The sequence below is a fragment of the Corapipo altera genome, unplaced genomic scaffold (genome assembly GCF_003945725.1).
Source record: "Corapipo altera isolate COAL_440 unplaced genomic scaffold, ASM394572v1 113, whole genome shotgun sequence".
Taxonomy (NCBI): Eukaryota; Metazoa; Chordata; class Aves; order Passeriformes; family Pipridae; genus Corapipo; species Corapipo altera.
The window spans coordinates 1,708,000-1,731,872 of NW_020884895.1; the positions used below are offsets into that span (position 1 = coordinate 1,708,000).

Genomic DNA, 23,873 nt, shown 5'->3' on the forward strand with positions numbered 1-23,873 from the left:
GGTCAGGACCAAGCAGAAACGCGTGACATGGGTCATGTTCATGGCAGAAGAGCAGAAAGCTGGAAGGGTACGTGAGGGTAGTCAGGACTTGGCACCAGGACCCATCACCCAATAAGGAAATGCTGTTTGCAATCAGCGAAAGAAGGCAGGAGTTGGCAGCCAATGCTGCCTGTTGAAACCAACTCTCCATCCTTCTGTAGATGGGGTCTGCAGAAAGCAGGAACACTCCTGCAGCCTTCATGCCACTTTCCTTGGAACAAAGTATTGAGGCACCCAGGAGTGTGCACAAGGAAAGCAGTCATTTACTGGTACTGTTATTTGCACTGTGATTTGGTACCTAGCTGCTCTGGGAATACTGGCACCAAGGACCAGACAGTTTTTTGGACTTCTTTTAGTTAGTTAGGGAAAAAAAAGCCAACCAAGGCTGTGTGCAAGGCAGTTTCTGAGCAAAGGAATCATGAGCACATGCTCTGGCTCTGCCCTCCCTTCTCCTACCACACTGGCTGTGACTGTGCCTCTGCACAGGCATCTGATGGAGCTGGCATCTCACGTTTTAGAGAATAAACCCAAGTAAAGGTAGGAAAATTAAAGTAATTATTTTTTTCAAGTGGGGAATAGAGGACAGCACTACATGTTATTCTACTCGGATTTACAGCAGCCTGTTTAGCTTCTAGAGTGAGGCTTACTTGTACCATGGCCTGAATTTTTTTCTGAGAAATAGACCTTGTTTACAGGTCCTTGGGGAGGGGTGCACATAGTTACTGAGTTTTGCTCTATCCACACAAGAGATTTCCAGAGATCACAGCAAGCTGGTGGTAGATCTAGACCTGGCTCCTGTGCATGCCCTACTCACTAGACTGGTACCCTTTCCTTAGGGTAGCAACCATGCAGGGTCTAAAAGAACTAAAATACTGAATCACCAGACATAACCTAAACCCTGAAGCACTTAAAACAAATACCCTATACTGCTACAACTATTCGGTCCCACAGCTCCCATCCCATAGATGTCAGCCTCAGGATTGCTCTCACAGCATGGCAGGGCTGCCAAGAGCCTTGCTGGCAGTTAGTCCTTGGGCTGCACTGGGCAGGCTCCTGCTAAGCTGCCTCCCCTTCTGCATGTAGGACCAGAAACCCCCTGGGGATCAACACAACCAACAAGAGGAACCATATGAAGATGAGAGGTCTAGCCCACACTGGCAGCTCATTTCTCACACACCCCTAAACTCTGATTTGGGTTAATTACCAGACTACCAGATTTCTGCCTTAACCACAACCACCAGATGCACCTCAGATGAAACCCAGACCCTCATACAGTTTCCCAGAACTTCCTTTCAGCTCAGACACCGCCTCACTCAGCAAGTCTCCGGTCACCTGGTAGATGTACCATGAAATTACAGTTATTACATTTCCCCTCTTCTTTCCCATCCATCTAGTCTGCTTAGGCAGCCTGCTCACCTCTGTTTTGGCAGTGTTATCAGAAAAGCACCCAAGGGTAAATAAGTACAAGCACTAAGATACAAGTGTCAAGATATATGGGGTACCTAATATATCATTTGTGGGTGAAGGTAGCTTGCTTCCCAAACACACATCCATCTCCCAGTAGAAGAAGAAACCAGGAGACATCCAGTTTCCTCTTTTTTTCCTCTCATTTCTCTTTACCCTACTGAAGAGCCCAGCTGATTTTTGTCATTTGTCCTCGTTTATGGTGGTGGTAACACCAACCCTTACCAGAGTGCTGAGAAAAGCACAGTTACTACCTTCTCCCCCTGGCGTCTTATCCTCTGCCTTTCCCGTTGGAACACACTGTGGTATTCTGTCCTGCCCTGGCATGGGTGGCTGCATGGAGACTCCACTGCCATCCAGATAATCAGCGATTATTGCTATGACAGTGTCTGAACATTACTACTCAGAGGAAAATTTGGGGTGTTTATTAGGCCATGGTGGTTTCTGAGAACACAAACTGGGATTAGGCTCCCTCATCCCCATGGTCCAGACACAAGGAAGTAAGTCCCTTGCACCTGTCAGTGAGCCTTATTGCCAGCAGAGAGGAGCTGTATTTGATTATTATTTTTTTTAAACAGCTCAGTAGATCATGTCAGCAGACAACAATGTGCTCACTCCACAAGACACAGAATTTGACAGGCAAAACAACCTGCCAGTTACTTATCATTAGTGCAAATGACTGATTTTTCGGTTCACTGGCAGTTCAGAATAATCTGAAGGTTTTATTTTGAGTCAAACTGAAGAATATTTTTTCCAGAACTTTCAGCTCACCTTGATATTTTACATTTCTACTCCAATCTCTTTTAAATAAAACTTTTTATTATCTTCTAAAAACTGGAAGAAAAAAAAAAAAAACCCCAAAAAAAAGTGGGGTGCTTCATTTGATCCAAAACTATTCCTATTAGTTTAGCTTCCAGCTTAAAAAAGCTGGGTGAGAGAGGAGTAGGGAGGTTGAGGAGGGAAGAGTGTTTGTATTCAACAGCAAATATTTCTCCCGGTAAAGAGAAAACTATGGTCTGTTGAAACCCCATATTTTCCCTGAACAAAGCCTTCTTATGAAAATTTCAGAACAGCCTTATCCTGCTTCCCCCCGCTTCCCCTGCCCTCCCAAGTCAGGTTGCAAAGCCCTTCACCCACATCTGGTTTTTGTAGGCTCAGAGATCATAAGTCAAAATGGAAAGAGCTGCTCATTTCCCATCACTCTCATCCCTCACTCCCAACAGTATCCAAGGTCTTTTGCACATCAGTGAATCCCATTCTGCCTCATCCCTGACTATTTCAGCCATCCAGAGCCAGCCTTATGCCATCCACTGGCTTGGAAATAAAAACACATTTAAGAGTCAACCAAGGGGAAAAAAAAAAAAGGCAGTAGGTGTGCAGGCCAACCCTGCAGGTGATTCTGCAATTGAGTCTTGGCTCAGGGCAGTAAGCTTTAGTGACTTTTAATTTCCTCTGTCCCCAGGCATCCTGGATAATATCACTCAGATAGCACCAATTCAACTCCTGACCTGGCAGACAGTGCTGGGTGTCCCATCGTGCTCCATTGAGTGCACTAAGCCTCACATAAGCCCACTAAGCCACTGGGCTACTTTGGTGAGTCATTTAATAACACTGAACATGCTTTCCCCTACAACTTTGCAAGGAGGGGAAGAATCTACTGCAGGGAATTAAAGACCCCCAAACAAATTTTAAACACAAATTGAATTTTTTAATTGGACTGCAATGCTGAAGTATATTCAGATCTTGACCTCAAACCAGATCAGGAAGGAGAAGTAGGCAGTCAGTTGTCTCTGGAGGTTTGTAGGGGGTCACAGGTGCCTTTAATAACTGATACTGCAAGTTAATAGCTTGGTTAGGGATGGGAATAGACGAAAGATGATACCAAGGAGTTGAGTTTTAGTCCAGCTTGCTTTGAAACAAAAGCTAATATCACAGGATGATCAAAACGGGAACAGGGGGTTGGAAAGACTCATGGATTAGTATATTTAAGCTCTTGCTATTGTAGACCTTCTCTTCTTGTAATTGTGACAATTTTTTTTAAGTTTGTCAAGCCACATCCTTATGCAGGACATTCCTGCATTGATTGCTCCTACTGGGAAGCAATTTCAAAATCTGAGTGTTAGAAACTTTCTCCTAATTAGCAGCCCAGGACTCTGTGGTTAGCAAATAATATTCTCCTTTAGTTTTAGTAGCTACTTTTCTTGTCTCTTTAGAGGAAATCCACTAAGAGGGTCCTGACCCAAATAGCAACAAGGAACAAATTATATTTGTTCCAGGCTTGAGAGGATGGGTATCAATCGAATGCTGGATCATGACCACAGTTTTAGTTGATGCCTATTGATCAGCTGTTGGTTACCCTCAAAAAAAAGAAGTGTTGAACCATTATTTGGTAGCTGCACTGCTACCTTGCACTCCCTTTCATTTTATCCCTATTCTCTGCCTCAGCTGCACGTGGGTGCACATTTCCAAAGGTGCCAAAGTTTGCTGAACCAAGTTGAAAGTTTGCACACAGCTTTGAGAATTGCAGACTCCAGGCAGGATCTCAGATCTAAGTCTCCAGTTCATCACCTGCTGAAGGATCAACAAAAACATATTGTCTGAGAGCCACTGGGTTGCAAAGTACTTAAGCATTTGGCTGCTGCTGAGAGTCCTACTCTTATGTTTATTCAGACCACCCACCTCTCCAATTTGCAGACAACAGGAACCAGGAGCATTTGGCATTTTTGAGCATCTTCGATCTGTTAACTGACATTTTCTGAAGATGAAAACCTTTGGGTTGACTGCCCATGAGAGAAAGCCCCCTAACCCCCAGACAGCCCTGTATGGGCCTTGGCAGTGGGCCCAGACAACGTCAACAAGTTTTGAGCATGACTTATAGCACTATCTGAGACAGTGAAGAAAGCAGAAACTCCCATGACAGCATTCACATTCAGGTCTTGTTGATGAAACTACCAGTCATTAATGCCAAAAACAGCAGAGATTATTTTTTACCATGTGGGCTTCAAAATTCACATCAACAGGCAGAGTAGCATCTTTCACATAGTTCCTTAAAACACCTCTATGCCACAAGCCTATTCCTCACACCCACCTGGCAGCAGGCTCGCCCATGGCAAGGCACAGCTTCCTCCTCATTTCATCCTCCTCCAACACTCCCATTTGCGTTTTGTCCACTTGTTGCATCCTGTCTAATTCCTGTTCAGGCGTTCATCAGGGAGGGGAAGGTTGTTTTTGCTACTTGCCTGTGCTGCACCCAAAGTAATGAGCCCAGAACCTTTATGTGATCTCCTACCTGATAGTCTGATTTAAGGTGGGACTACAGGGAAGAGTTTCCTTTCTTCAGCCTTGACAACCAAGTGGGAAACATACAATTTCATCAAAACAAAGATAATTGGGAAACCTGCTTCAGGGTCTGTCCAAAACATTTAATTTGATATCAGCATTCTAGGGTTGGAGTTACTTAACTTTGCCCTCCCTCTTTCCACACTTTCAAACCAAAGTTCTGCACATCAAAAATATCCTTTTGAAAGAGAAGTCAAAATGCTGTCTGCAAGCCATGGGAAAATATTTGATGTCAACATCCCTATTCTTCCCTTGACCAAAACTCAAACCATATTTGACACTAAGGAGCAAACAGGCTGGGCCTTTCAGAAGCACTTTTGGGCCAAATTTACTACTAATTCGCAAACTCTAATCACCTCTTCATGCAAAGCAACACAACCACTACTTCAGGTCATTTGTGACCTTGGCCTTATTCAAAACAAATGAGAGCCTAATGCTTACAGATTTTAAGTCCTAATCCGCAAACATCCAAACCCTTGCTTTGTTTGCTCAGTATTAAAAAAATATGGGTTTTACTTTCTTTTTTTCCTTGCGTCTCTTTTCAAACAAATCCTGCCTTTGGACAAGCTGACATTGTGTGTGTCCTTGAGTGTGTTCAAAAGCAAGGCAGAGCGTTCCTTTCTCATTACATGGCTTGGCTTATCAGCCCAGAAAAGGTTTGGTTTTCAGGTGTGGCTCCGTGCCAGGTGTGACTGGCCACACACCATTCACACAGCACCAGAGGCAGGGGTACCAAGCATAAATAGGCTTACAAACCGTTCTTTATCACAAGCACCAGGAAACTCTGCTCTCACATGCTGATCCTCACAGACAAGCAAACAGCCTGTAGCCTCAGAAGATGGATCAGGAGGAATTAAATTATATTTAACAGGTTGATTGAGCGATATGATATGATTTGCCCACAGAAAGCAGGAATAGATCCTCAGCTGTATTTTTGTTTCACTGCTCACTGCTCTATAGCCACAACCCATAGAGAAGATAAGCTGGTAAAACTGGGGCAAGGTATTTGCCTCTTCTAGTGTGTTATCAAGGGCATTAATGCAGAGATTTTACCTCTGAAAGTGGACTGGAAATTATTTAAAAGAGATAGACCAACAAGGAAATTCCTAGACAATGTGATGAGCTGGTGTGCTAGATTATGCCACTGCAAAGGGTCTGCATCCTAGGATACCCATAAAAACAGGACTACCTTGAATCCATTGAGGTGTCCTCTTTTTGCACACAATAACAACAAACTGATAACTCAGCTTTCACCTTTTAATTTTGAAATTGAATACTCTATTTACATATAAATGTAAAATACTCTACATGTGAACATTTTTCTTTAATGTCTCAGTGAAAATGGACTCCATATGCTGTCTGGATGTCCAACAACCCCAAGACCTTCTACTATTCTTTCTTGTGCCACTTTGCATTTATCTAATACTTTATGAAGTTACTCAGAGGTTACTACTAGAATCATTCAGAACATGCATCTTCAGTAGGATTTGTAATGAACAGTCCACATCTCTTCCACCAGTGAATCATTAAAACCCATGCCCTGGTGTTCTTCAGTTGCCCAAACAGTTGTCTCTTTGACTGGTTGACATTGCCAAACCAGCTGGAGTGTACTGAAAAGTAGTGCCTCTTGCCAAGAAGGCCTTTCTCCTAGCAGACCAGCTCTTGCAAAAAAGAGGGAGGGGTGGAGATGGTAGAAAGAAGCAGCTCCTCTGGAGATGTGGTGTGTGTAAAGAGATTGCAAGCTTTGAGAGGGCAGTGCAGCCACTGGTAACTTTTCTAAGCTCCTAGTAACCCTTGCACTTGTTTAAATGTCTCTGTACTCTGGAGAAGCTGCAAACATTTGCAGGCTCTAGGTAATTCCTGAGGAGGTAGCATTGGCTAGTTAATTATGCCCTGCAGCTCTTCACTCACAGAATTAATCCATAGCCCTGAATTCACAGTCTGAATTCATTCCTCTGATTCACAGCCTGGACAGAGTTCTTGCAACAGGGGAATCTCAGGTGCCTGGTGCTTCTGGTGCAAGTTTTCAGGTGACATGCCAGTTAGCAACACCTTCAGGATTTGCCAGTGTTTTCACAGGAGGAGGTCCTGAGTACTGAGATGGTTACCTAGTCCCTTCCCACATCTTGAAGCAGATGTATCATTCCCTGAAGCATTCAGCAGGTAAAGGAGCTCAAGTCACTTTTTATACAGTTGGTGATATGGCTGTCCTGATCACAGGGGCACAGCATCCTGCAGTCTTAGAGGTGTTTACCATTGCAATAATCCCACAAGTTGGATACTTGCTATTCCCATTGTACTCCTAGAGAACTGAGTGTAACTTGCCTGAGGCAGAATGTGAAGTCTGGAGCAGAACAGGGAGCTGAGCACAAGTCCCTGAAATTCTTGGCAGGCACTCCATGCTCAGGCCATCCCAATGGCCTGTCATATTTGTGAAAACATCTGGCAGGGCGTTAGGTGGAGTGTCTAAGATTTTAACTTGCTTGAGCATGCATGGAAGTGCCAGCCATACCTATGTGGGTGAATCTGCTGCAGCAAGATGGATGGGATGCCATTGCATCACAGCCCAATAACATTCTGCAAAACCCTCAGGAAGAGAACCTGGTGCCAGGCACGGGATTGGCAGGCGAACTGTGGGCAGCCAAGGAACCTCTGCACAAGCAGCATCATGCAACACCTGATCCAAAGCCCAAAGCAGCAGCCATCGTCTCCAACACGCTTTGAACACGCTTGCTCACTCAACACCAGAGGTATTTGAGAGAGATCTGTTTTGTGTGTGGTAATGTCCAGCTGGCAAGAGATAACTATTAGATTTTTGCAGTGCCCTGCACATGCTCCAAATTAAGCAAACCCTGAGATTTAAGGCATAAATCACAGCACAATGTTTTTTCTTCTAAGATGAAGCTCTTTCAAAATCCAGCTTCAACAAAGTGCTCAATTTAGGGTGCAGAAGCACTAACCTGAACTTACTAGCAATGCTCCTTGAGACTTTGAGATGCCCCCATTCATTCAGAGATCAGTCAAAACATGATAATGCTCCATCTCTGTATGACTTCCTGTCTTGGGGCTTTGTTTTCTCAGGACAGTGGTGAACATGGGATGAAAATCCTGTGGAAACTGATGGAAAGCATTGAAGCACACTTGGGCTCAGCTCTCCAGCAGCAGGGCACTAAGCACCAGGGTGGGCTTTTGCTTTTTATTTTACAAAGATAAAACCCCTGCCTGGAGTTTGTACAGCTGGGAGATGAATGGAGTCAGTGCACAAAAACCACCCACCACTGGCAGCAGCAGAGAGATAAAAGTTGCTAGAATTTGATTGCACCCATTATTAAAACTTATCTTTAACCATCTCTCTGTCTATTGATTTCTAGCCAACTATTAACTAGCAATGACCTTAGTGGCTTGAAAATAACTTGGGAAGTCAAGTAAACAAAGGGGAACCCAGCTGCATACAAAGAACCAAGATATTTGCGGAGACCCTCTTTGCTTCTGCTCATTGCAATAAACTTGTGCTGAGTATTTTTCCATTTAAACATCTGAGTCAATGATCCAAGAAGCTGAGGGTGTGGACAAGCAACTGAGTGTACAGAGGAGCACAAGGAAGGAATAGGAGTTAATTGTAATTGTGTCTAGAGCCTTGAATTTAAGTAATCTCAGGCAAATTCAGAAGACAAAGGTTCACTTTTTAAGAGGTTAGCTCCACTGGCTGTAAGCTTTCATGTATATTAAGGAGAAACATTAATTATACACAGGTCAATTTGACTTTTTCAGTACATAGCATTATACTGTATCTTGTGCCAAAGAAAGCCACTTTTTGTTGTTTAAAAACCTGACAGAAATTGGCAATAGGAGTTCTTTTAGACTGAGAAACCAAGTATTTCATCATACTGCTGTGTTTTATCATCCAAGCTATTTCAGGCCTCATGATTCGTCTTTTCATGATCTAAGAATTTTCACCCAATGTCTTTTCCCGCTACCAGCACATCTACCTCTAGCTGTACAAGGCTTCAAGATTCCCTCATAGTCACCATGACCTACACCTTAAGCCAGCCCAGTACCCACAGCATCCTCAAAACTCTCCCCCTTTCCAATACACTCAGCTCTTTTCCCATGTCCTGAAACTATCAGGTGGGGAAGAAGCAGCATTTACCATGGTTTGTTTCAGGCTATTTGTGCTCTAACTGGACAGTCATCCAGCTGGCCAAACAGCACCTATAACTTTTGAAAACTCCTTGAGTCTTGTACACAGAGCATACTATTGCCTGACCATTGATTTTCCAGAAGGATTATTTGTGTTTCCCTATTTAGGTGGCTGATCAACAGGTTCTACAATTCCTGAAAGAATACAATAAAAATAGTAACACATTTTGACAATAATTAACATTCTTATACACCACATTCTACACTACCTTGTTTTTGGCCCTGCTTAGTATTATGGTCAGAGCAGTAGTACCTAGGAAAGTCTCAAAATCGTGGAAAAATATGGCCAACATGTGAGCCTGTTGATTTAAATCCCATCCTGGATCTAGTATCAGATCTCTGTGTGAGAATAAAGTGAAACATGCAAAACAGGGCCAATTGTGGTGACTGTACAGATCAAAGTGGGAAACTGCAGAGAGAAATGTGGGATCCATTGGGTTTCAAAAATCAACTGTAGGTCTGTTTCTCCTTTACGGAGAAAGGTGGGGGTATTCACATATCCAAGTATACACAGGGCATAGTCAGACATAATGGAGCAAGAAAAGGCAATGTCTCTTTAGTCATAGTCCCACACCACAGAAAAAGCTCTTGCAAAATTCTGGTGGTTCCAGTTTATGGGGAAATCCTTTAGAAGAAATTTGTGTGCTTTCTCATTCTTGCCATAGGCAAACCAGGACTGCAGGGGCAGCATAAAGGAAGTCATTTGAGGCCAGAAGAGGAAGATATCCAAACTCAACTTTGAATCCTAAATAGAGCTTTAAATATTTTGGCAATTCAGCCATCCACACAAAGGATTCTTCCTGGACTGACACTCAGATGATCCACCATACATCCTCTTCTAAGAATTTTTGAACCTTTTGACTCAAATTGGTCTCGTTCGAAAGAGTGGTAGAAATGTCAGAAACAAGAAGCGCCTACAGGATTTGGCAGAACCTATAGAGGAGTGGAGGTAGAGATACAGAGGAGTTTCTGTGGAAAGGCACATGGTGCACAGCCCTTAGGGAATGAACAGCTGCCTGGTTGAACAGGACGTGTGTCCTGGCTGGCCAACCAGAGCTTGCTCAGCTCTGTCCCAGCTACAGCATTACGTTATCTTCCGTGTCGTAGAGTCACAGGAAGAGCAGTGTGAAAAGAGCTGGGGTTATTATGGTAGAAACAGAAGTAGGATGAAAAGGCCAAGGGACAAAAATCCACAGGAGACTTCAGTAACTCTGGTGTTCAGGAAACAACAAGGCTCTTTCCCATCCCTTCATCTTCTTCCTGTGAAGGGTGAGATTACCCACCCTAAAGGCAGGAAGACACATACACCTCCCTCACCAGAAGAGGCATGGCATTATAATAGCAGGGCTATTTTTTTCCCCAGGAAAAAGAATGAAATCAGCTATTTACACTGGACAAATTACAAGCTCTGGAAAGCACATGAGGCACACAAAGAGAGCAGTTGTATCACAAATAAATATGTGGTGGGGGGAACTTATTGATTAGCTTTGTAAACGCAGTTGCCCAATCAATAGCAATTTCTGGAAATGCCCAGTACTTATTTGGTACAGCTTTTACAATGAAGATAAATAATAAGAGTACTTAAGGGGCACATCTCCTGACACCATTGCCAAGCCCTGTACAACACAAAACCAGAACATGGTACAACAATTGCACAAGCCAGAACTAATACCCTATACTTCTAAAAAAAGAAAAATCACAAGCACAAATCCAAACACAGCCACAGTATCAAAATAAACAGCTGGATCCCAAAGGTATCTAGACAAGTTCCTGCTGTTCTTGCTGTAGATGGCTGGCATTGGACCCAGGATGGTATGAAACTCACCTGTTTGTTATACCCAGCTGGGCAAACCATGTGTCCCCCAGGATCCCTGCTGGATGGGAGTACACAGATCCTCCCCTCCTCCTTGAATGAAAAGGATAGCCCTGAGAACAGTAAAAGCCCCAGATCTTGGAAGAAGTGTTTGCCTGACACATCTCCTCCATGCCAGCACCAGCCCCCCCTGCCTCTTGGAGACTTCATTTGGACACGCTGACCTCTTGCAATGCCTTGCTCTCTAAGGGAACCCATCAGGGCAGGGTCCCAAAGCAGGCAGGGCCCCAGAGAGACCGAAGCACATGCTGCTGGCACAACAGCAACTCAGCAAGGGGCATGGAGGTTGAACATTTCAGCAGTGGGGCTTCAGGGAGCCCCTCGTTAACCCTGACCCGGGCTCCTGGATGTACCACAGCCCTGTGCTAAAAGTAGCACCTGATGGGAAGAAGGGAAAATCCACCTCAGCTCCCCAGGGGCTTCTCTGCTTCCCTTCTTCACAGATAGGAAATTTGCTCACATTGTAACATGAGATCATAGCACAGGAAAGACTGAGGAACCAGACGCTCGTTTAAGCTGCAGCTTTTTTACTGCAGCTGCCAAGGATAACGATGTTTGCATGAAACGTGTTTACTGATATTGCTCACAGCCCTCCAGTGAGGTGGCCTGTGCACGAGCCTGTGACCAGCTCATCATAACAAAGACTTTCACCCACCCTACTTGCTTTAACTGGCTGCTTCACTCTGAAAAGGGTGAGGCAGGCAGTTTTCACATCCACGGCACCCAACACTGCCCATGCAACCAATGGCTGGAGGAAGAGAGGAAAAGGGGTTTGTAATAGAGTCCCTCATATAGTTTTTGGTGCAGATTGCTGCCGGCTGGGTTTGAGAGGACAGGGTAGCTGTTCTTCTCACTGGACGGAGCCCAAAGGTGTTTAACATTCTCCCTTACAGCCCTAATGACTTTTCCCATCATCACACCCTTCCTTGAGAGGTGTCTCAGGACACAGATGTGTTGGGCAAATGCTGAAACCTTGTCTTTCCTACAGGAGAAATGTCATTTACTCCATCCCATGGTGAGGGACTCCATGGGACTGTACTGGTTTTTAAATCACGGCAGGATGAGAGGAGTTTATGTGGAATAGGAATGACTCATTTTTCTGTTCCTAAAATGTTGGTATTACTCACCAGAAAAGTCCCCACATATTCTGAGGGATTTCAGTGTTTTTTGTCTTTCATTAACAGCTCATCTTGTTTGCTTCCTCATCACAGCATCCTCCCAATAAGAACTTCCTGCATCCTTTGTCACCACCTCACAACATCATCGTGGCAGCCAAACAGCCCATGGAGGCTGGAAAATACATTAGGCAGCTACTGATCCCTTTGTCACATAGAGCAGGGTACGTTTGCCTCCATGACTTCAGCCCGTGTTCACCAGTATGGTTAAATGCGAAGGTTGTGGGTTGCATGGATTTTCCTTGTGACTCAATACAATTTTCATTTACAGTCTAGAGCTACACATTCCTTGCCAAAGGGTGCATAAACGAAAGCCTTCAGGTACCTTGCACAAACAGGAATGGTACCCTTACTTGAATTCCCATGTCTCCAAGGAGGGAGTGCATACATGCTACTTTTGGATCCTGACATAGCCAGTACAGGGAATTAAAGGCATAGCTAAATTATTTCAGCTCTTCGTGCCTACTTTCCCTAGCTGTACAACATGTTTTCTTTGCATTGACCTTGAGGCTAAACACAAATATCTAGGCCTGGAGTTGATACACACAAAAGACTGTACAAAGATAAAGAAAATTTCTTGGGGACCTGAAAAGCAGAGAAAGGGAATCCATTTAACTTAGGATTGGTGTGGGCTATGTCTCCCCTTCTCTTTCCCTCCATCCTACAAAATCTTAAAATTGCTTTTCTTGCTTTTTGTTGTAAATAATTGATGTGTGAAGTGCTGACTAATAAGTCTGGGGTTACAGGAAAGGAAACTTTGTTTCTTGGTTAAAAAATCCATTTCAGAGCATAGGCAGTTTCCTCCGGGGCTGGCTGGCAAGCCCTTGTCCACATAGTGAGCCCTGCAGACACAGACAATCCACCGCTGGGAGGTCATTCTGCAACAGGGGAACCCAAGCATTGCCCCACCAAGACTTTAGTAGTCCAGTCTGTATGAAATGGAGCATAGCAGAGTAAGAAGAATTTGTGCTGGGGCTGCAGTGTCATAGACAGCAGACCAAATTTTGGACTTCCCTAGATATTGCTGTACCAAAATAACAGTGAAGAGTGTCCTCAAAGCGCAGGACTTGGGGCTGCAATCTTGAGCATAAACCACTTACCATATAAAGGAATAGAGGAAATATTATCTGTACGTCACAAGAGAGAAGACCTCTTAATTTTTTTTCAGCACCTGACCTGCACTGATTTCATAGAATCATAGAATCATAGAATCAGCTGGGTTGGAAGGGACCTCAGAGATCATCAAGTCCAACCCTTGATCCACCATCGCTGCGGTTGCTAGACCATGGCACTAAGTGCCTCATTCAGTCTCTTCTTAAAAACCTCCAGGGACAGAGAATCCACTACTTCCCTGGGCAGCCCATTCCAATGTCTGATTACTCTCTCTGTAAAGAAATTCTTTCTAACATCTAACCTAAACCTCTCCTGGCACAACTTGAGACCATGCCCTCTTGTCTTGCTGATAATTGCCTGGGAAAAGAGATCAACCCCCACCTGGCTACCACCTCCTTTCAGGTAGTTGTAGAGAGTGAGGCCTCCCCTAAGCCTCCTCTTCTCCAGGCTGAACAACCCCAGCTCCCCCAGTCTCTCCTCATAGGACTTGTGCTCGAGTCCCTTCACCAGCCTAGTTGCCCTTCTCTGGACCTGCTCCAGCACCTCAATATCCTTCCTGAACTGAGGGGTCCAGAACTGGACACAGCACTCCAGGTGAAGCTTCACCAGCGCTGAGTACAGGGGAAGAATCACTTCCTTGGACCTGTTGGCCACACTCTTCCTGATACAGGCCAGGATGCCATTGGCCTTCTTGGCCACCTGGGCACACTGCTGGCTCATGTTCAGCTTCTTGTCAATCCAAACTCCCAGGTCCCTTTCTGCCTGGCTGCTCTCCAGCCACTCTGTCCCCAGCCTGTAGTGCTGCATGGGGTTATTGTGGCCAAAGTGCAGGACCCGGCACTTGGCCTTGTTGAACCTCATCCCATTGGAATCAGCCCAACTCCCCAACCTATCCAAGTCCCTCTGCAGAGCCCTCCTGTCATCCAGCTGATCGACACTCCCCCCCAGCTTAGTGTCATCTGCAGATTTACTGATGATGGACTCAATCTCCTCATCTAAATCATCGATAAAGATATTAAACAGAACTGGGCCCAACACTGATCCCTGGGGGACACCACTGGTGACCGGCCGCCAACTGGATGCAGCCCCGTTCACCACCATTCTCTGGGCCCAACCCTCCAGCCAGTTCCTGACCCAGTACAGGGTGCCCCTGTCCAAGCCATGGGCTGCCAGCTTTTTCAGGAGTATGCTGTGGGAGACGGTGTCAAAGGCTTTGCTGAAGTCCAGGTAGACACATCCACAGCCTTCCCCTCATCCACCAGGTGGGTCACCTGATCATAAAAGGAGATCGGGTTGGTCAGACAGGACCTGCCCCTCCTAAACCCGTGTTGGCTGGGTCTGATCCCTTGTCCATCCCGTAGGTGCTGTGTGATTGCACTGAGGATGATCTGCTCCATAACAGCAGTCAGGCACTTGCACTCCTGCAGTGAGCCACACGTCAGTGACTCACTCAGCGTCAGACAGAAAGTCTGCAGCGTGGCAGCAAAGACAACTTCACTCTTCTGGTGCTCACAGAGGCACTTCTAGCACCTGGGGTGCCGTGACACTTCCCCTCACTCCCTTCAAGCAGCATTATTTCATCGTGTCTGCCAGGCACAATTTGCTGCTGGAATTCGGTACTTTTATCTCTGCTCTTTGATGGGCACCCCTGTGGCATATTTGACTCATCTTTCTAATATGGTCGTGATAAAATTCAACACCCCCTCCATTCTCCTCAGACATTGCAAAAAAGGTGAATTTGGAAACTTCTTTCTCAGAGCAACTGATGATAACAGCTCCATTGTGCCTGACAAAGTCAGTCACAGTCTGTGCCGTTCAAAAGCCATAGGAATGTTGTTGCTGTAGCTGTGCATTGTGTTGGCTATGGCTGTGCAAGGTGCAAAGCAGGGAACCAGACTGTCCCACAGAGCTTGCAATTGTAACAACCATCCATACACTGAATGTTTACTACAAAAATATTTAGCTAAAGAAAGCATCCAAGTCACATAAAAGCTCAATGGATCGAAAAGGTCAATGGAGAAGCAAGTTTTTCAGGAGATTGGGTTTATCCATGGAATAGTAATTTACAGAGCTTCCTTGTTGTATTTAGAGAGAAGCAAAAGTGCAAAGGGAGCAGAAAAAGCCTTAAGATGTAATCTCTTCCCTGTGCAAACCCTTCCCTGTGCAAACCTTTCCTAAGTGAAATCTCCTCCACTTGAAAAAGGAGAGAAGAGTTCCGTAAGTTGAGCAGCATCTGCCTGTGCAGGGCTGACGGCCCTGGCAAGCGCTTAGTTCCTGTGGTATGGACAGATATCTGAGGGTAGGGCAGAAGGGGAGTTATGGTGGTTTGAATTTCACATATCAGGACAAATTAATCTATTGAGGATACACCAACAAGTACAACTACTGCTGTATACGTGTATAGGTGACAGGAAAAGACACAGCACATCAAAGGCAGCATTAGGAGAAAGCCTCAAGTCTTCTTTTGTGAGAAAGATTTCCTTGAGCTCTTGATGCTAATGGGAGTGAGGAAAAGACGTTTTTCCTTACTCTTGATGAATGCTTTCCTATTTAAATGATAACCAACTCTGGAGTGAAGTGGGATGCTCCTATGTGTAGCCTACACAGTAGCAAGCTGCTTGGGGCTTTTTTTACAAGAAAAATTCCAATCACTAGAAAGTGCTTATGCTGCTCCCCTTTAGCACTCATGCTACACACTGCAGACCACCATAAGAAAAACAAACAAGGACTCTTACAAGCATGGAAACAGGGCAGGTTCACAAACCTACATGTACTTTAAGGGTTCTTAAGGACTACTGAGGATCCAGCAACTGAAAGCTGTGAGACAACACTGTGTCTGGGCTTGAATTCCTGCTGTTCCTCTTCCTGCACCATCCTCTATGGCTGCTTCAGAGGGTAGAGAGAGGCAACCTCAGGATCCAGCAACCACATCTTCTCTGTGGTGACAGGACAAGAGAGACAGATGAATGATTGATAAAAGAAAAAAAAAAGGAAAGAAAAAAAAAGAGAAGAGCTTAATTTCCTCTTGGTCAGGCTGGCTTTGTTAACCAGAATGCTTGGAGAAACTGTGGGTACAAGACGTGGGCAAGGCAGTGGTGTGGGAGACTGTCTGAGCAAGGGTACCGTACTCCAGGGAAGAGCCAAAACAATAAATATTTTTTGTGCTTTTCATCTACACCAGAGATGGGCCCTGACTCTGCCCTTGATCCTCTGAGGACCAGGGATCTTGGGGCATAAGACCTGGCCAGACTGCCTTGGGGAGATATTCTTTGTGCAAGTAACAGCTGGGGGCTCTTTGGAGACCTTTGCTCCCTGAGCCGACATACAAAATGTGTACACATGACAAGTATCCATCTATGTGTGTGTGTGTCTACATATGTGAGCACTTTACCTCTCAGGTCACCCAGGGCACACAAGCTTAGACTTTCTGAAAGGGATGGCCCGCATGGAGGAATGAGTCCATGAACAAATGACTTCAGAGCAATTAACATCCTGTTAATTTTTACAGCTGGAGGAGAGGACACTTGATATTGTTGAACACCCTGTGTATCTTTACTAAAATTAACTTTTGGAAACACCGTGGTGAACCAACACTAAGGCCCCACTGTTACAAGTGTGTTTCAGCAAAGCTCTGGTTATTTTTCCCTTCTCCAGCTGCATCATGGCCAGGCAGAGCTCTGTATTATGTAAGACGGGAATCAGATGACCGATATAACTCTTGCTTCAGCGGAGGAGACATGCTGCCAGCTGGGCATGTGAGCAGCCCTGCCTCCTGCGTTTGAAACAAGAATATTTCAAAAGAGAACATGCATTAAATATTTTGGGGTTTAATGCTGTTGGGTTTTTTAAATTTTTTTTTATTCTTACTGGGAAAAACTTGTGGTTAGTGAGTTTTTACTCTGCATTTCCTGTCTTATGCTCTGTCTTGTTCCTACTGTAAAATACTGAATGCAAGATAATTCAAACCAAATTGTTTATTGTCATATTCTCAATGGCTTGTTTAGGCACTACAGCCTTCTTTTCTAGCTGTCACCTCACTCCTGTGAAGCCTAGGCACATGAGACTTGTCTTAGGGAAATCCCAGTCTTTCAGTTTTTACTGTGTTTGGAATTACCTTGGTTTGTTACACACTGTAGTTTTGCTTTCACCCATGTTATGCAAGATTTTTTGAATAGACTTCTGGTCAGCATCAGACACAGTGTCTCTTGGTAGGTTATAAATTGTTCTCTACAATGAAGGAGGAAAACTGGTGGTTTAAGAAGGCAAAAGACTGGGATCCAGATTCCTTGGCATCTGTTCCCAGATTGAGCAAGTTACTCTCAGTGTTGGTGGTGTGCACAGGCCTCTTAACTCAGGCACCCGCCAACAGTCCAATGTTCTGTGGTAACTCAAGAGCATGAACATTATGCTATCAAAGTTGACCTGATAAAACTTCCAATACATCCCATTAGCAAAACCCTGAGGCCGCTAAAGCCATGTACTCTTCATTGGCTGAAGTTCAAAAGCAAGCAGGACCTATGAGCATGATCCCAGCAATTCCTCTTTGCTGCTCTGTAATTATTGCTGCTGCTCCCCATTCCAACAGCTCCTGAAAGTGCACAGAGCATCCAAGGACTGCAGGGTGTAAATGGTGTCAGACACCTTTGCAGTGCCCAGGGACCTCACAGGCTCTCCTGCAAGGGTGGCCTTGCTGTGGTGGTTGGGCATGTTGGGTAAGTATAGTCCAAAGGGCAAGGGGTGCAGATGGAGGGGCTGGTCCAAGGAAGTGCTGAGGTGACACTGGTCAGGGTGGTAGCTAGTTGCTTCAGTGAATCTTGGCTCTGTTTTACAAAGAGAGTGCTTCATAGAAGTCAGGAAGGTGCCGCGCAGGAAGTTTCAGGCATGTGTGGCTGCCTTCCCAGCCCCCCATGGGGGAGGTCCTGTGTCTCAGGCAACATCTTGACCAGCAGTACCTGTGGCATGTGCAATGACATGCCTGTGACATTCCACCCCTGGGAAACATGCTGAGCTACTGAACATGCCTCCAGTTATTATAATGGAATTATAATGATGGGTAATTCGCCGATTGCAGCCTTGAAACAATGCTGGAAATCTCACTTGGAGACTGAAAAAAACGCAGAGGTCTCTCTTTGCTCTGTCAAAGCCATTTGAGCCCCACTGAGGCCCCACTCAGCTTGGGCAAATCAAATCACATCCATTTCCTCAATCTCTGTGTGGACTAGCGAGTGTCTTGAAAGGTCTGGTGTGGATTTGCAGCTTGTAAATACTGCATAGCCACGAACCTCTCCTAAGGAAAGCAAGAATCCTCTGGAAGATGTCAAGAAGAAAAGATGGCATATCACAGTCACGTAACAAGGGGGTGGTGAAATTGCTGTTGCGTTAGAGCTGAGCCACTCATGATTGCTCTGTCCTGCAAATGTTTTCCTTGTTTAAACATTTTTCCTTAAATGCAAATATAGGTGATGATGAGCATTTTTATAAAGAAAGTGTGAAAAAAAGCTCAACGGGGGCAATCAACACTGGTTCGTTTTGATAATTTTGAAGTGTTTTGTATTTAGCCATGTTAAAAAAAAAACTCATGAGCTTAAATTGTGAAATCAAAAGTAATTTTGAATGAAATTAATTTTTCATTTCAGAAATGATAAAAGGGCAATTTCCAACCTTTAAAATGTAATTCAAATTGAAAAATTTGGCCAGTACAGCCCCTTTCGGGGAAAATGCTTTATTTCTCATATAATAGCATTTTGGGGTGACAATATGGTTCATCAAAAACCTCTGCGCCTCAATAATCTGCATCTAGGCTTCCCCTGATTGCATGGTGACTCTGCGTTGCCTAATTGTGTGTGACTAATACAATTTCATGTGCATTTCCGTGCACTGGGGATTCATTGTTGCCACATACTACCATTGGGAAATCTCTAAGCGTGTGTCTATGAAACAATGACAGGGAGACAAGAGTACCTCCTCTGGAGAAAAGACCTAGGAGGAGGGGGATGACTGGGAGTAAAAAATTATCAAGGCAGAACAGGCACAAAACAGAGCAGTTGTGCCTTCTCCCCAGTTTGCATGGCACAAAACCTCCTCTGTTGGGCAGGACTTACTGGGACAGTGTTTGAGAGGTCTTCTTTGATGATGAAAACAATGAAACCTAAGCGATGCTTAAGAAAGGATGGGAGTGGAAGAGAACTCTCCTTCTTAGGGAGAAATGTCCTGGGTCCAAAGAGCCAAGTGGACCATAAGTCGTCAGCAGCATGAGGAAGGCAGCTTTAGAGGGACCCATTCCCCCAGGGGAAGAGAGACAGAGGAAGGGTACACGTAAGCTCTGAGCAAGCTATTGTCCTCAGCAAGAGCTGTCAGAATATGTTTATAGTAACCCTTCATTCAAAGCTCATTTTGCATGGCTTGTATAGCAGAGGGTATAGAGCCTTTCTCTCTGTGACCAGCACTCAGACTTCCAAACTGGGGACCTTTCTATCACTCTGTGCCACAGCAGCTGAAGAGGAGGGCTCATTTGTGAATAGATACTTGTCATACAGGGCTATTGGTCCCACATCTCCACCCTCTGCTATAAAACCCCCTGTGGTGGTGGAAGGTTTCCAGGAACCAGGTGTAGAAAGGGGAGGAGGTACCTAATTCACAGTGGGCCCTGGAGATATTTAAAAGATGTGTAGATGTGGCACTTAGGGATATGGTTTAGTGGTGGGCTTGGCTGTTTCAGGTTGATGATTGGACTTGATGATCTTGGAGGTTTCTTCCAGTCTAAATGATCATACCATTCTATGATTCCGTGCATAGAAGAAATACACTACATTTGATCGTGGAGAGGATGATCATGAGTTCTTTAACCAGGAGGCTGAAGTGAGTCACCACTTCACTAGGAGAGTCAGGGAGTCATGCCTGGGCAACCTATAGCTTGGCAGTGGGGATGTGTTCCCACATGGTGGCACATCCTATCAGTGAGAGGGTGAGTAAGAAGGAACATGCAAACATTGTCCCTAAAAGGGGAGCAGCTTGTTTGGTGCAAGCTGTGCTCAGAAAACATCTAGAAAGTGTCCTACTGGAAGTTAAAGCATTTCTCCACTTAGTTTTGAGATGTTGGATGTGTAGGCTATGCTGCTCAACACTACCAAGAGCTAGTTGCTGTGTTTGTTGTAAGGGCAGAAGCAGAAATATGGATGCCTCAAGAGCTAAAAGTTGTCAGAATATTTCAGGCTGAGACATGGCACCTGAGGAGGCCACTTCTTGATTCATATTTTGGACTTGGTTGCTTCTGTTTCAGCCCTGTGTACCTGCATACAACTACCCTGCATGGGAGGGGTAAATATGAGTATGAACCCAATTAAAAACACAAGGCATTCAGATGCTGCCAAGAGGGGAGCCCTATCAAATATCTGTGAGCAAGAGGATGCAAATGGCGATTTCTCCAGGGAAGTATCTGCTTTTTGCAATGTTTATAAAATAAAAATACATGAAACCAGAAAAAGTCCTGAAGAGTCCACCACTCACTAGTGATGGAGGGGAAGGGCAGGAAAGCCCTTTGATGAAAACTTTTGTGAGAGTGACAGGCTTTCCCTGCCTGGCTGCTGTCCCAGCCAAGCTGGCTGCTTGTGCAGGTGGCCACAGGATGTTGTCGTGCCCCACCAGTCCCCTCTGCCAGCCACAGACTCTAGGGAAAAACCTTCCTGGCCTCTGCCTACAAATTGTAGATTTTTATTGGAATGTAAATATTGCATATGCCAATAGAGATACCATTATTTTTTATAATTACTGTTAATGCCACCTGAAATTAAAAAATGAGACAAATAATAAAACCTGTTCTGCAGGCAAGATGACAGGAAAAGGCTTTTGTAATCAAACAGGAGGAACCCATCCCTTTTCCTCTTCTAGTAGCCTCTGCTTTGTTGCCTACAAAAGTTTCATTGTCTCAATTCAGCATTTTCTTCTTTCTTATCCTTCCCCATAGACTTGGTGTATTTAGCCCCTTCTCTCTGCTCATCCCAAGTCCTTACAATTACACTGATTGTTTAATGTCCTCTTGATCCCTAAAGTCCTTCACTAACCACTTAGCTGGCTTCTCACTTTTCAGAGTTCAGAGTTCTTCAAGGCAAGAGCTCCCCTTTCTGAAGTGTCTGCACTGCTCCCAGCACACAGCACCCCTAACCCTGACACCAGTCTGGTTGTCTCTGCCATCACACAGAGGGGTTTTAGTATCCACCACAATGGGCTGGCTAATGAACTTGTTGCTACAGCTGGGCTGGTCTCCTGAGACATCTCTATGTGGAGGGAGTTCTCTTCAAGGGAGAGAGGATACACAATTCTGGATTGAATACAGGGCTCTAAAAAGGAAGGTGACTCATTGAGCCTAATCATTAGGGTGTGTGATGATATTATCTAATGAGGAAACGCTTGATGATGCTTTTAGAGACTGCAAAGAGCAGCGAACTGGCTGTAGAGGAAATCAGAATGTGAGCGCTTTCGACATAAACAGTATTCAAGAAATGGGATCTGAAATGTCTTTGGGGAGAAGAGCAGAGCGATTTCAACACCCTCAAGCTTGCGTCAGGGTGTGTTGCTGCTTCTGTTTAATCTTAGTTGTTCACATAATTCTCTCCTGAAATAACCAGCTCTCTAGAATTCAGGACAAAGGAGCCTTGCCTGAAGAACAGATGTCATTTCATTTGTTTTCTGAAGTTTGTGTTTGTTGTTGTTGTGTTTCTTCCTAAGTTGAACTGTGAATGATGTTTTAATTAAAGGAAACTCTAAGGTTGGTGTAGGTCCCAAATCTAGGTTTAGTTAAGCAAGGGTTTTTACAGAATCTCTAAGATAAAGAGAAACATTTCAGCTGTTGCTGTTTGGTTTTGCTGTGGGGTTTTTTCTTTGTTTGTTTTTTAAAAAATCTCCTTGAAATTGTTTGCTTGACTTCCTCTAAAGAATGTTCAGCTTTTTGCTACCTCATGAGAACCAGAGAGTGAAACCATGTAGAAACACCAAGTGGTAGTCCCCATTCTCTTTTTTCTAAGTTGAGAAAGATGAATGAACTGGCTGCCTGGCCTGCATTTCTCACTCCTGGCACTACTTGTCTGAGGCAGCTGTGGTATAACTGGGCATTTTTCAGTAAGAGACCACAGTAGTGAGTATTGTCATGCCCCAGAAAAGTCAGAAGACTCTAAACACCTCAGGAATACCTGCCGGAGAAAAGACGGTTTGAATGTTTGAATGTATTCAATTGAGAATTTGGCCCTGATATTTTATTTATGTCCTCAGCATCTGATAAAATAATGTACTCATCAAGCAAGAAATATTGCAGATGGAATAAAAATATCACAAATTAAAATTTATCTTTTCCCTTAAAACAGCAAGAAAGGTCTGCCCTTCCTAAAGCTACAACATCATCAAATTAGGCTTTCTTTGTACACAAATGTTCAGTCTTATTTAAAATCCCTTACAGCTAGAGTGGTTTAAGCTTGTTCTTCATGTATTCAAATTCAACTAAACTGACAGAGCACATACAGCCTCTTGCAGCCCTTTGCCTAAATGATGTTAAACTGGTATAATAGCCTTGGATACTTTTCTCAAGCATGGACTGCAACCATTACAGTTCTGGGTGTACGTGAAATTTCAGCTCTGTTTTAAGTAAGAGAAAATGAAAGGAAAATAGAGTCACAATCAAATGAAAGTTAAAGTCTTGTGTGAGCACTGTGGCAGCTGTATCTCTGATGCACATGTCTGCAGAAATATCAGGAAACCCTGGTGCAGGTGTTTGGGAATCCAGACAGAGTTACACCAACCATTTTTAATTTTAATTTTTTTTTCTTTCTTCTGCTCTAGCTAAATACATCTCTGGGCTTAAAAGCACTGTGTGGGCTAAGGCCAGGCTGGTCTCACGGCTGCAGCTGTGTGTATGTGCATGTATGTGTGTGCATTCCTTCTCGCTCTCGTAAATGTGCAGCAAAAGTGTGAAAAAGAGCAGCTGGCACATCTGAGAAAGAAAATTTCAGTGGAAACATGGCATATTTTTTTAGATCTTGGTTACTGTGACATAAATCATGAGAGCCCCTATCTTCTTAGGAAAGTAAAATAGAATCTGTCCTCCCAGTCCCCCATGATCCTAAGGCCAGTGACATACTGGAGTGTTCAGAAGGCATTGGCTGGAATGTTTCTCTTCTAACTGATTATATTCTGCCTATCCCTCAAACATGTTTTATTGCTAATAATCATACAAAGACAGGAAGTGATGAGAACAGCATTTCTGAAGTAGAGGTGGCTATCAAATTTTGCATATCTGGGCCTTCTTTCCACAGTGTCTTTGCAGAACCATTTGACGTGGCCATCAGGAAGGAAGGACGTGCTTCAGAGGTGGTAGCTGAAAAGTTACCACAGCTGAAGAGCCAGTTCGAACTCTCTTTATAAAATATTCTTCTCCTGAGTGCAGCTGTGCTTGTAACACAGATTGGCTGAGTCAGGAGAGCACATAAAGAAAAGCAGGAGCTCAGCTCTTCAGCTGCTAACACATCCCACACAGAAGGGGACTAGCTCCATGCAGGTGCTGCACAATCTTCCAGTGACTCCCTGCAGTGCATCCTCGTTGCGAAGGAGAGACAAACTTTTGCAACACTCACCAGAGCAAAATCACCAAGCAGGTCATCTTAGGGCAGTGTTAGAAACCCATG

The 23,873-nt window shown here is 44.5% G+C and overlaps 2 long non-coding RNA genes across 4 annotated transcripts in view; both read left to right on the forward strand.

Moving 5' to 3' along the window:
- Positions 1-256: 256 nt before the first annotated feature.
- The window catches only part of LOC113949099, an 86,381-nt gene continuing 62,764 nt past the window's right edge, over positions 257-23,873 (forward strand). For all 3 annotated transcript variants that reach the window (XR_003528357.1, XR_003528356.1, XR_003528358.1), the window contains exons 1-2: positions 257-576; positions 2,966-3,096. This is a non-coding gene — a long non-coding RNA (uncharacterized LOC113949099). The remainder of the gene's footprint in view (positions 577-2,965; positions 3,097-23,873) is intronic.
- Positions 6,921-9,500, forward strand: LOC113949101. The gene is made up of 3 exons (XR_003528359.1): positions 6,921-7,005; positions 7,435-7,592; positions 9,151-9,500. It is a non-coding gene; the product is annotated as an uncharacterized LOC113949101 (long non-coding RNA).